Raw genomic sequence first — 12166 nt, forward strand, 5'->3', positions numbered from 1 at the left:
ACAAGAGGGGAGTCGACAGCAGCCTTCCTTCCAGGCCTGCTTCTCACTCTGAGTTACGTTTAGGTTCCATTTCTCATGCTTTCACAAAAACACACAACAGATGAAGTGCACGCTCAGGAAGGGCGATCTTTGCTGAGGCACGGGTCCTCCGCACTTTTGTTCCTTTCCGTTGGGTGGATGGCACTTAGGACTACACGCACACACGGGAGAGCCGATCTAGTTTCCCGAAACAAGAGTTGAGTCGATAGCTGCCTCCTGCCCATGCTTATTTCTGCCTCGGAATTCTGCTGGGACTCATTCCCCAGGTTTGCACTCAAGCAGAGTTGAAAATCCTGCCACCCTGTGGAGAGGCGAATGAGCTGAAGCTGGGATTCTTGACCGGCTTCTTTCTGCCAAAACAGTGTGGAGCACTTAGCATTCCTATGCACACATGGAGCAGTAGTGTTAGCTTCAGGTAACAAGAGCTGAGTCGAGAGGTGCCTTCTGGCCCGGACTTCTTCTCCCTCGGTCTCACGTAAGGAACCCGTTCCCCAGGCTCTCACCCACGGTAGCCTGGAAAGTGCTTCCTCCCTCAGAGACGTGGATGGTAGCTAAAGCACGATTTCTCTACCGTGTTGTTTCTTCGAGTTAGAACGCTAGCTATTAGACTGCCATGCAAATGTGGGGCTGCCGTGCTAGCTTGGTCAAACACATGGGGAGTCGTGTTCTGCCTTTCGCAGGGGCCTGAGTCTCACTCGCAAAAAGCTTTGGACTCCCTTGCAGTGCTCTCACGCACGCACACCACAAAATGCTGCCACCCTCAGGAGCAGCTGTTTTACCTGCAGCACAGGCTCTCAACCGAGTTTTTCCTTCGAGTTAGGTGGCTGTGTTTAAGGCGGCGCACACACCCTCTCGAATGGTACTAGCCCCATAACCAGGATGTGAGTTAAGAGCTGCCTTCTGTACCGGCCTGTCTCTCCCCGATATTACGATATTGAAACCGTCCCCAGGCTCTCAGCCACAGTACACCCTAAACTGCTCCGCCCACAGAGAGGTCGACGGTAGCTAAAGCACGGTTTCTCTACAGTGTTGTTTCTTCGAGTTAGAACGCTAGCTATTAGACTGCCATGCAAATGTGGGGCTGCCGTGCTAGCTTGGTCAAACACATGGGGAGTCGTGTTCTGCCTTTTGCTGGGGCCTGAGTCTCACTCGCAAAAAGCTTTGGACTCCCTTGCACTACTCTCACGCACGCACACAACAAAATGCTGCCACCCTCAGGAGCACCTGTTTTACCTGAAGCACAGGCTCTCAATCAAGTTTTCCTTCGAGTTAGGTGGCTGTGTTGAAGCCTGCACACACACCCTGGCGAACGGTACCAGCCCCATAACCATGATGTGTGTTGAGAGCTGCCTTCTGTACCGGCCTGCCTCTCCCCGATATTATGATATTGAAACTGTGCCCAGGCTCTCAGCCACAGTACACCCTAAACTGCTTCGCCCACAGAGAGGTCGACGGTAGCTAAAGCACGGTTTCTCTGCTGTGTAGTTTCTTCGAGTTAGAACGCTAGCTATTAGACTTCCATGCAAAAGTGGGGCTGCCGTGCTAGCGTGATGAAACACACGGGGAGTCGTGTTCTGCCTTTCGCTGGGGCCTGAGTCTCGCTCGCAAAAAGCTTTGGACTTCCTTGCAGTGCTCTCACGCACGCACACAACAAAATGCTGCCACCCTCAGGAGCAGCTGTTTGACCTGACGCACAAGCTCTGAACCGAGATTTTCCTTCGAGTTAGGTGGCTGTGTTTACCCTGGGCAACGGTACTAGCCCCATAACCATGATGTGGGTTCAGAGCTGCCTTCTGTACCGGCCTGTCTCTCCCCCGATATTACGATATTGAAACCGTCCCCAGGCTCTCAGCCACAGTACACCCTAAACTGCTTCGCCCACAGAGAGGTCGACGGTAGCTAAAGCACGGTTTGTCTACAGTGTTGTTTGTTCGAGTTAGAAAGCTAGCTATTAGACTTCCATTCAAAAGTGGGGCCGCAGTAGTAGTTTCATGGAGCAAGTGGGGAGTCGTGTTCTGGCTTCTTCCGGGGCCTGGGTCTCACAAGGAAAATGGTTTTGGACTCACTTGCTGTGCACTCACGCATGCACACCACACAATGCGTCCACCCTGAGGCATGGCTCTTTTAGCCGAAGCAGGAATTCCCTACAGAGTTGTTCCTTTGAGTTAGGTGGTTGGCTTATGGCCTGCAGGCACACCCGGGGCAAGGGGACTAGCCTCATAAACAAGAGGTGAGTTGAGAGCTGCCTTCCGCACCGGCCTGTTTCTCACTCCATTTCACGTATGGGACCCTTTCCCCGGTCTCTCATACACGACCACTATACAACTCCTGCGGCTTCAGGAACGGCAATGGTAGCTAAAGCGCAGTAAGGCTACAGCATTGATTCTTGGTGTTAGTAGCCTGGTAGGCGAATGAGCTGCAGCTGGGATTCTTTACAGACTTGTTTCTTCCCAGTCAGGGTCGAGCACATAGCATTCCAAGCACACATGGAGCAGTAGTCTTAGCTTCAGGTAGCAAGAGCTGAGTCCAGAGGTGCCTTCTGCCCGGACCTATTTCTCCCTTGGTTTCACGTATGGAACCCGTTCCCCAGGCTCTCAGCCACGGTACTCCGTGTAATGCTTCCTCCGTCTAGAGGTCGACGGTAGCTAAAGCACGGTTTGTCTACAGTGTTGTTTCTTCGAGTGAGAACACTAGCTGTTAGACTTCCATGCAAAAGTGGGGCTGCCGTGCTAGCGTGATGAAATACATGGGGAGTCGTGTTCTGCCTTCTGCTGGGGCCTGAGGCTCATTCACAAAAAGCTTTGGACTCCCTTGCAGTGCTCTCATGCACGCACACAACAAAATGCTTCCACCCTCAGGAGCGGCTCTTTTAGCTGAAGCATGGATTCTCCAGCGAGTTTTTCCTTCGAGTTAGGCAGTTTTCATGAAGCCTGCACACACACCCGGGGCAACGGTACTAGCCCCATAACCATGGTTTGAGTTGAGAGCTGCCTTCTCTCCGGCCTGTCTCTCCCTCGATTTCACGAAACGGAACCCGTCCCCAGGCTCTCACCCACCGTACACCCTAAACTGCTTCCTCCCACATAGAGGTCGTCGGTAGCTAAAGCACGGTTTCTCTTCAGTGTTGTTTCTCCGAGTTAAAACGCTTGCTATTAATGTCCACAATAGCCAAACTGTGGAAAGAGCCATGTCCACCAACAGATGAATGGGTAAAGAAGAGGGGGTATATATATATATATACAATGGAATATTATGCAGCCATCAAAAGGAATGAGATCTTGCCATCTGCAACGACGTGGATGGAACTGGAGGGTATCATGCTCAGCGAAATAAGTCAAACCGAGAAAGACATGTATCATATGACCTCACTGATATGAGGAATTCTTAATCTCAGGAAACAAACTGAGGGTTGCTAGAGTGGGGGGTGGGGTGGGAGGGATGGGGTCACTGGGTGTTGGACACTGTGGAGGGTATGTGTTCTGGTAAGCGCTGTGAATTGTGCAAGACTGTTGAATCTCAGATCTGTACCTCTGAAACAAATAATGCAATATATGTTAAGAAAGAAAAAAAGAAGAAGAAGAATGTAGCAGGAGGGGAAGAATGAAGGGGGGAAAATCGGAGGGGGAGAAGAACCATGAGAGATGATGGACTCTGAAAAACAAACTGAGGGTTCTAGAGGGGAGGGGGCTGGGAGGATGGCTTAGCCTGGTGATGGGTATTGAGCAGGGCACGTTCTGCATGGAGCACTGGGTGTTATGCACAAACAATGAATCATGGAACACTATATCTAAAACTAATGATGTAATGTATGGGGATTAACATAACAATAAAAACATTAAATAATAATTAAAAAAAAGAACGCTTGCTATTAGACTTCCATGCAAAAGTGGGGCCGCAGTGCTAGCCTCAGGAAACAAGTGGGGAGTCATGTTCTGCCTTCTGCCGGGGCCTGAGTCCCACACGGAAAATGGGTCTGGACTCACTTGCAGTGCGCTCACGCATGCACACAGCAAAATGCGTCCACCCTCCGGCATGGCTACTTTAGCCGAAGCAGGAAATCTCTACAGAGTTGTTCCTTTGAGTTAGGTGGTTGGCTTTAGCCCTGCAGGCACACCCGGGGCAAGGGTACTAGCCTCATAAACAAGAGGTGAGTTGAGAACTGCCTTCCGCTCCGGCCTGTTTCTCACTCCATTTCACGTATGGGACCCTTTCCCCGGGCTCTCAGACAGACACGAGCACTGTCAAATTCCTCTGGCTTCAGGAACGGCAATGTTAACTCAAGCGCAGTAACTCTATAGCATTGATTCTTGGTGTTAGTAGCCTGGGAACTAGGCTTCCAGGCACACAGGGTACAGCAGTGCTAATCTCCTCAAACAAGAGGGGAGTCGACAGCAGCCTTCCTTCCAGGCCTGCTTCTCACTCCGAGTTACGTTTAGGTTCCATTTCTCATGCTTTCACAAAAACACACAACAGATGAAGTGCACGCTCAGGAAGGGCGATCTTTGCTGAGGCACGGGTCCTCCGCACTTTTGTTCCTTTCCGTTGGGTGGATGGCACTTAGGACTACACGCACACACGGGAGAGCCGATCTAGTTTCCCGAAACAAGAGTTGAGTCGATAGCTGCCTCCTGCCCATGCTTATTTCTGCCTCGGAATTCTGCTGGGACTCATTCCCCAGGTTTGCACTCAAGCAGAGTTGAAAATCCTGCCACCCTGTGGAGAGGCGAATGAGCTGAAGCTGGGATTCTTGACCGGCTTCTTTCTGCCAAAACAGTGTGGAGCACTTAGCATTCCTATGCACACATGGAGCAGTAGTGTTAGCTTCAGGTAACAAGAGCTGAGTCGAGAGGTGCCTTCTGGCCCGGACTTCTTCTCCCTCGGTCTCACGTAAGGAACCCGTTCCCCAGGCTCTCACCCACGGTAGCCTGGAAAGTGCTTCCTCCCTCAGAGACGTGGATGGTAGCTAAAGCACGATTTCTCTACCGTGTTGTTTCTTCGAGTTAGAACGCTAGCCATTAGACTGCCATGCAAATGTGGGGCTGCCGTGCTAGCTTGGTCAAACACGTGGGGAGTCGTGTTCTGCCTTTCGCAGGGGCCTGAGTCTCACTCGCAAAAAGCTTTGGACTCCCTTGCAGTGCTCTCACGCACGCACACCACAAAATGCTGCCACCCTCAGGAGCAGCTGTTTTACCTGCAGCACAGGCTCTCAACCGAGTTTTTCCTTCGAGTTAGGTGGCTGTGTTTAAGGCGGCGCACACACCCTCTCGAATGGTACTAGCCCCATAACCAGGATGTGAGTTAAGAGCTGCCTTCTGTACCGGCCTGTCTCTCCCCCGATATTACGATATTGAAACCGTCCCCAGGCTCTCAGCCACAGTACACCCTAAACTGCTCCGCCCACAGAGAGGTCGACGGTAGCTAAAGCACGGTTTCTCTACAGTGTTGTTTCTTCGAGTTAGAACGCTAGCTATTAGACTGCCATGCAAATGTGGGGCTGCCGTGCTAGCTTGGTCAAACACATGGGGAGTCGTGTTCTGCCTTTTGCTGGGGCCTGAGTCTCACTCGCAAAAAGCTTTGGACTCCCTTGCACTACTCTCACGCACGCACACAACAAAATGCTGCCACCCTCAGGAGCACCTGTTTTACCTGAAGCACAGGCTCTCAATCAAGTTTTCCTTCGAGTTAGGTGGCTGTGTTGAAGCCTGCACACACACCCTGGCGAACGGTACCAGCCCCATAACCATGATGTGTGTTGAGAGCTGCCTTCTGTACCGGCCTGCCTCTCCCCGATATTATGATATTGAAACTGTGCCCAGGCTCTCAGCCACAGTACACCCTAAACTGCTTCGCCCACAGAGAGGTCGACGGTAGCTAAAGCACGGTTTCTCTGCTGTGTAGTTTCTTCGAGTTAGAACGCTAGCTATTAGACTTCCATGCAAAAGTGGGGCTGCCGTGCTAGCGTGATGAAACACACGGGGAGTCGTGTTCTGCCTTTCGCTGGGGCCTGAGTCTCGCTCGCAAAAAGCTTTGGACTTCCTTGCAGTGCTCTCACGCACGCACACAACAAAATGCTGCCACCCTCAGGAGCAGCTGTTTGACCTGACGCACAAGCTCTGAACCGAGATTTTCCTTCGAGTTAGGTGGCTGTGATTACCCTGGGCAACGGTACTAGCCCCATACCCATGATGTGGGTTGAGAGCTGCCTTCTGTACCGGCCTGTCTCTCCCCCGATATTACGATATTGAAACCGTCCCCAGGCTCTCAGCCACAGTACACCCTAAACTGCTTCGCCCACAGAGAGGTCGACGGTAGCTAAAGCACGGTTTGTCTACAGTGTTGTTTGTTCGAGTTAGAAAGCTAGCTATTAGACTTCCATTCAAAAGTGGGGCCGCAGTAGTAGTTTCATGGAGCAAGTGGGGAGTCGTGTTCTGGCTTCTTCCGGGGCCTGGGTCTCACAAGGAAAATGGTTTTGGACTCACTTGCTGTGCACTCACGCATGCACACCACACAATGCGTCCACCCTGAGGCATGGCTCTTTTAGCCGAAGCAGGAATTCCCTACAGAGTTGTTCCTTTGAGTTAGGTGGTTGGCTTATGGCCTGCAGGCACACCCGGGGCAAGGGGACTAGCCTCATAAACAAGAGGTGAGTTGAGAGCTGCCTTCCGCACCGGCCTGTTTCTCACTCCATTTCACGTATGGGACCCTTTCCCCGGTCTCTCATACACGACCACTATACAACTGCGGCTTCAGGAACGGCAATGGTAGCTAAAGCGCAGTAAGGCTACAGCATTGATTCTTGGTGTTAGTAGCCTGGTAGGCGAATGAGCTGCAGCTGGGATTCTTTACAGACTTGTTTCTTCCCAGTCAGGGTCGAGCACATAGCATTCCAAGCACACATGGAGCAGTAGTCTTAGCTTCAGGTAGCAAGAGCTGAGTCCAGAGGTGCCTTCTGCCCGGACCTATTTCTCCCTTGGTTTCACGTATGGAACCCGTTCCCCAGGCTCTCAGCCACGGTACTCCGTGTAATGCTTCCTCCGTCTAGAGGTCGACGGTAGCTAAAGCACGGTTTCTCTACAGTGTTGTTTCTTCGAGTGAGAACACTAGCTGTTAGACTTCCATGCAAAAGTGGGGCTGCCGTGCTAGCGTGATGAAATACATGGGGAGTCGTGTTCTGCCTTCTGCTGGGGCCTGAGGCTCATTCACAAAAAGCTTTGGACTCCCTTGCAGTGCTCTCATGCACGCACACAACAAAATGCTTCCACCCTCAGGAGCGGCTCTTTTAGCTGAAGCATGGATTCTCCAGCGAGTTTTTCCTTCGAGTTAGGCAGTTTTCATGAAGCCTGCACACACACCCGGGGCAACGGTACTAGCCCCATAACCATGGTTTGAGTTGAGAGCTGCCTTCTCTCCGGCCTGTCTCTCCCTCGATTTCACGAAACGGAACCCGTCCTCAGGCTCTCACCCACCGTACACCCTAAACTGCTTCCTCCCACATAGAGGTCGTCGGTAGCTAAAGCACGGTTTCTCTTCAGTGTTGTTTCTCCGAGTTAGAACGCTTGCTATGAATGTCCACAATAGCCAAACTGTGGAAAGAGCCATGTCCACCAACAGATGAATGGGTAAAGAAGAGGGGGTATATATATATATACAATGGAATATTATGCAGCCATCAAAAGGAATGAGATCTTGCCATCTGCAACGACGTGGATGGAACTGGAGGGTATCATGCTGAGCGAAATAAGTCAAACCGAGAAAGACATGTATCATATGACCTCACTGATATGAGGAATTCTTAATCTCAGGAAACAAACTGAGGGTTGCTAGAGTGGGGGGTGGGGTGGGAGGGATGGGGTCACTGGGTGTTGGACACTGTGGAGGGTATGTGTTCTGGTAAGCGCTGTGAATTGTGCAAGACTGTTGAATCTCAGATCTGTACCTCTGAAACAAATAATGCAATATATGTTAAGAAAGAAAAAAAGAAGAAGAAGAATGTAGCAGGAGGGGAAGAATGAAGGGGGGAAAATCGGAGGGGGAGAAGAACCATGAGAGATGATGGACTCTGAAAAACAAACTGAGGGTTCTAGAGGGGAGGGGGCTGGGAGGATGGCTTAGCCTGGTGATGGGTATTGAGCAGGGCACGTTCTGCATGGAGCACTGGGTGTTATGCACAAACAATGAATCATGGAACACTATATCTAAAACTAATGATGTAATGTATGGGGATTAACATAACAATAAAAACATTAAATAATAATTAAAAAAAAGAACGCTTGCTATTAGACTTCCATGCAAAAGTGGGGCCGCAGTGCTAGCCTCAGGAAACAAGTGGGGAGTCATGTTCTGCCTTCTGCCGGGGCCTGAGTCCCACACGGAAAATGGGTCTGGACTCACTTGCAGTGCGCTCACGCATGCACACAGCAAAATGCGTCCACCCTCCGGCATGGCTACTTTAGCCGAAGCAGGAAATCTCTACAGAGTTGTTCCTTTGAGTTAGGTGGTTGGCTTTAGCCCTGCAGGCACACCCGGGGCAAGGGTACTAGCCTCATAAACAAGAGGTGAGTTGAGAACTGCCTTCCGCTCCAGCCTGTTTCTCACTCCATTTCACGTATGGGACCCTTTCCCCGGGCTCTCAGACAGACACGAGCACTGTCAAATTCCTCTGGCTTCAGGAACGGCAATGTTAACTCAAGCGCAGTAACTCTATAGCATTGATTCTTGGTGTTAGTAGCCTGGGAACTAGGCTTCCAGGCACACAGGGTACAGCAGTGCTAATCTCCTCAAACAAGAGGGGAGTCGACAGCAGCCTTCCTTCCAGGCCTGCTTCTCACTCCGAGTTACGTTTAGGTTCCATTTCTCATGCTTTCACAAAAACACACAACAGATGAAGTGCACGCTCAGGAAGGGCGATCTTTGCTGAGGCACGGGTCCTCCGCACTTTTGTTCCTTTCCGTTGGGTGGATGGCACTTAGGACTACACGCACACACGGGAGAGCCGATCTAGTTTCCCGAAACAAGAGTTGAGTCGATAGCTGCCTCCTGCCCATGCTTATTTCTGCCTCGGAATTCTGCTGGGACTCATTCCCCAGGTTTGCACTCAAGCAGAGTTGAAAATCCTGCCACCCTGTGGAGAGGCGAATGAGCTGAAGCTGGGATTCTTGACCGGCTTCTTTCTGCCAAAACAGTGTGGAGCACTTAGCATTCCTATGCACACATGGAGCAGTAGTGTTAGCTTCAGGTAACAAGAGCTGAGTCGAGAGGTGCCTTCTGGCCCGGACTTCTTCTCCCTCGGTCTCACGTAAGGAACCCGTTCCCCAGGCTCTCACCCACGGTAGCCTGGAAAGTGCTTCCTCCCTCAGAGACGTGGATGGTAGCTAAAGCACGATTTCTCTACCGTGTTGTTTCTTCGAGTTAGAACGCTAGCCATTAGACTGCCATGCAAATGTGGGGCTGCCGTGCTAGCTTGGTCAAACACGTGGGGAGTCGTGTTCTGCCTTTCGCAGGGGCCTGAGTCTCACTCGCAAAAAGCTTTGGACTCCCTTGCAGTGCTCTCACGCACGCACACCACAAAATGCTGCCACCCTCAGGAGCAGCTGTTTTACCTGCAGCACAGGCTCTCAACCGAGTTTTTCCTTCGAGTTAGGTGGCTGTGTTTAAGGCGGCACACACACCCTCTCGAATGGTACTAGCCCCATAACCAGGATGTGAGTTAAGAGCTGCCTTCTGTACCGGCCTGTCTCTCCCCCGATATTACGATATTGAAACCGTCCCCAGGCTCTCAGCCACAGTACACCCTAAACTGCTCCGCCCACAGAGAGGTCGACGGTAGCTAAAGCACGGTTTCTCTACAGTGTTGTTTCTTCGAGTTAGAACGCTAGCTATTAGACTGCCATGCAAATGTGGGGCTGCCGTGCTAGCTTGGTCAAACACATGGGGAGTCGTGTTCTGCCTTTTGCTGGGGCCTGAGTCTCACTCGCAAAAAGCTTTGGACTCCCTTGCACTACTCTCACGCACGCACACAACAAAATGCTGCCACCCTCAGGAGCACCTGTTTTACCTGAAGCACAGGCTCTCAATCAAGTTTTCCTTCGAGTTAGGTGGCTGTGTTGAAGCCTGCACACACACCCTGGCGAACGGTACCAGCCCCATAACCATGATGTGTGTTGAGAGCTGCCTTCTGTACCGGCCTGCCTCTCCCCGATATTATGATATTGAAACTGTGCCCAGGCTCTCAGCCACAGTACACCCTAAACTGCTTCGCCCACAGAGAGGTCGACGGTAGCTAAAGCACGGTTTCTCTGCTGTGTAGTTTCTTCGAGTTAGAACGCTAGCTATTAGACTTCCATGCAAAAGTGGGGCTGCCGTGCTAGCGTGATGAAACACACGGGGAGTCGTGTTCTGCCTTTCGCTGGGGCCTGAGTCTCGCTCGCAAAAAGCTTTGGACTTCCTTGCAGTGCTCTCACGCACGCACACAACAAAATGCTGCCACCCTCAGGAGCAGCTGTTTGACCTGACGCACAAGCTCTGAACCGAGATTTTCCTTCGAGTTAGGTGGCTGTGATTACCCTGGGCAACGGTACTAGCCCCATACCCATGATGTGGGTTGAGAGCTGCCTTCTGTACCGGCCTGTCTCTCCCCCGATATTACGATATTGAAACCGTCCCCAGGCTCTCAGCCACAGTACACCCTAAACTGCTTCGCCCACAGAGAGGTCGACGGTAGCTAAAGCACGGTTTGTCTACAGTGTTGTTTGTTCGAGTTAGAAAGCTAGCTATTAGACTTCCATTCAAAAGTGGGGCCGCAGTAGTAGTTTCATGGAGCAAGTGGGGAGTCGTGTTCTGGCTTCTTCCGGGGCCTGGGTCTCACAAGGAAAATGGTTTTGGACTCACTTGCTGTGCACTCACGCATGCACACCACACAATGCGTCCACCCTGAGGCATGGCTCTTTTAGCCGAAGCAGGAATTCCCTACAGAGTTGTTCCTTTGAGTTAGGTGGTTGGCTTATGGCCTGCAGGCACACCCGGGGCAAGGGGACTAGCCTCATAAACAAGAGGTGAGTTGAGAGCTGCCTTCCGCACCGGCCTGTTTCTCACTCCATTTCACGTATGGGACCCTTTCCCCGGTCTCTCATACACGACCACTATACAACTGCGGCTTCAGGAACGGCAATGGTAGCTAAAGCGCAGTAAGGCTACAGCATTGATTCTTGGTGTTAGTAGCCTGGTAGGCGAATGAGCTGCAGCTGGGATTCTTTACAGACTTGTTTCTTCCCAGTCAGGGTCGAGCACATAGCATTCCAAGCACACATGGAGCAGTAGTCTTAGCTTCAGGTAGCAAGAGCTGAGTCCAGAGGTGCCTTCTGCCCGGACCTATTTCTCCCTTGGTTTCACGTATGGAACCCGTTCCCCAGGCTCTCAGCCACGGTACTCCGTGTAATGCTTCCTCCGTCTAGAGGTCGACGGTAGCTAAAGCACGGTTTCTCTACAGTGTTGTTTCTTCGAGTGAGAACACTAGCTGTTAGACTTCCATGCAAAAGTGGGGCTGCCGTGCTAGCGTGATGAAATACATGGGGAGTCGTGTTCTGCCTTCTGCTGGGGCCTGAGGCTCATTCACAAAAAGCTTTGGACTCCCTTGCAGTGCTCTCATGCACGCACACAACAAAATGCTTCCACCCTCAGGAGCGGCTCTTTTAGCTGAAGCATGGATTCTCCAGCGAGTTTTTCCTTCGAGTTAGGCAGTTTTCATGAAGCCTGCACACACACCCGGGGCAACGGTACTAGCCCCATAACCATGGTTTGAGTTGAGAGCTGCCTTCTCTCCGGCCTGTCTCTCCCTCGATTTCACGAAACGGAACCCGTCCCCAGGCTCTCACCCACCGTACACCCTAAACTGCTTCCTCCCACATAGAGGTCGTCGGTAGCTAAAGCACGGTTTCTCTTCAGTGTTGTTTCTCCGAGTTAGAACGCTTGCTATGAATGTCCACAATAGCCAAACTGTGGAAAGAGCCATGTCCACCAACAGATGAATGGATAAAGAAGAGGGGGTATATATATATACAATGGAATATTATGCAGCCATCAAAAGGAATGAGATCTTGCCATCTGCAACGACGTGGATGGAACTGGAGGG

This window comes from Halichoerus grypus, chromosome 4 (genome assembly GCF_964656455.1).
Source record: "Halichoerus grypus chromosome 4, mHalGry1.hap1.1, whole genome shotgun sequence".
Classification (NCBI taxonomy): domain Eukaryota; kingdom Metazoa; phylum Chordata; class Mammalia; order Carnivora; family Phocidae; genus Halichoerus; species Halichoerus grypus.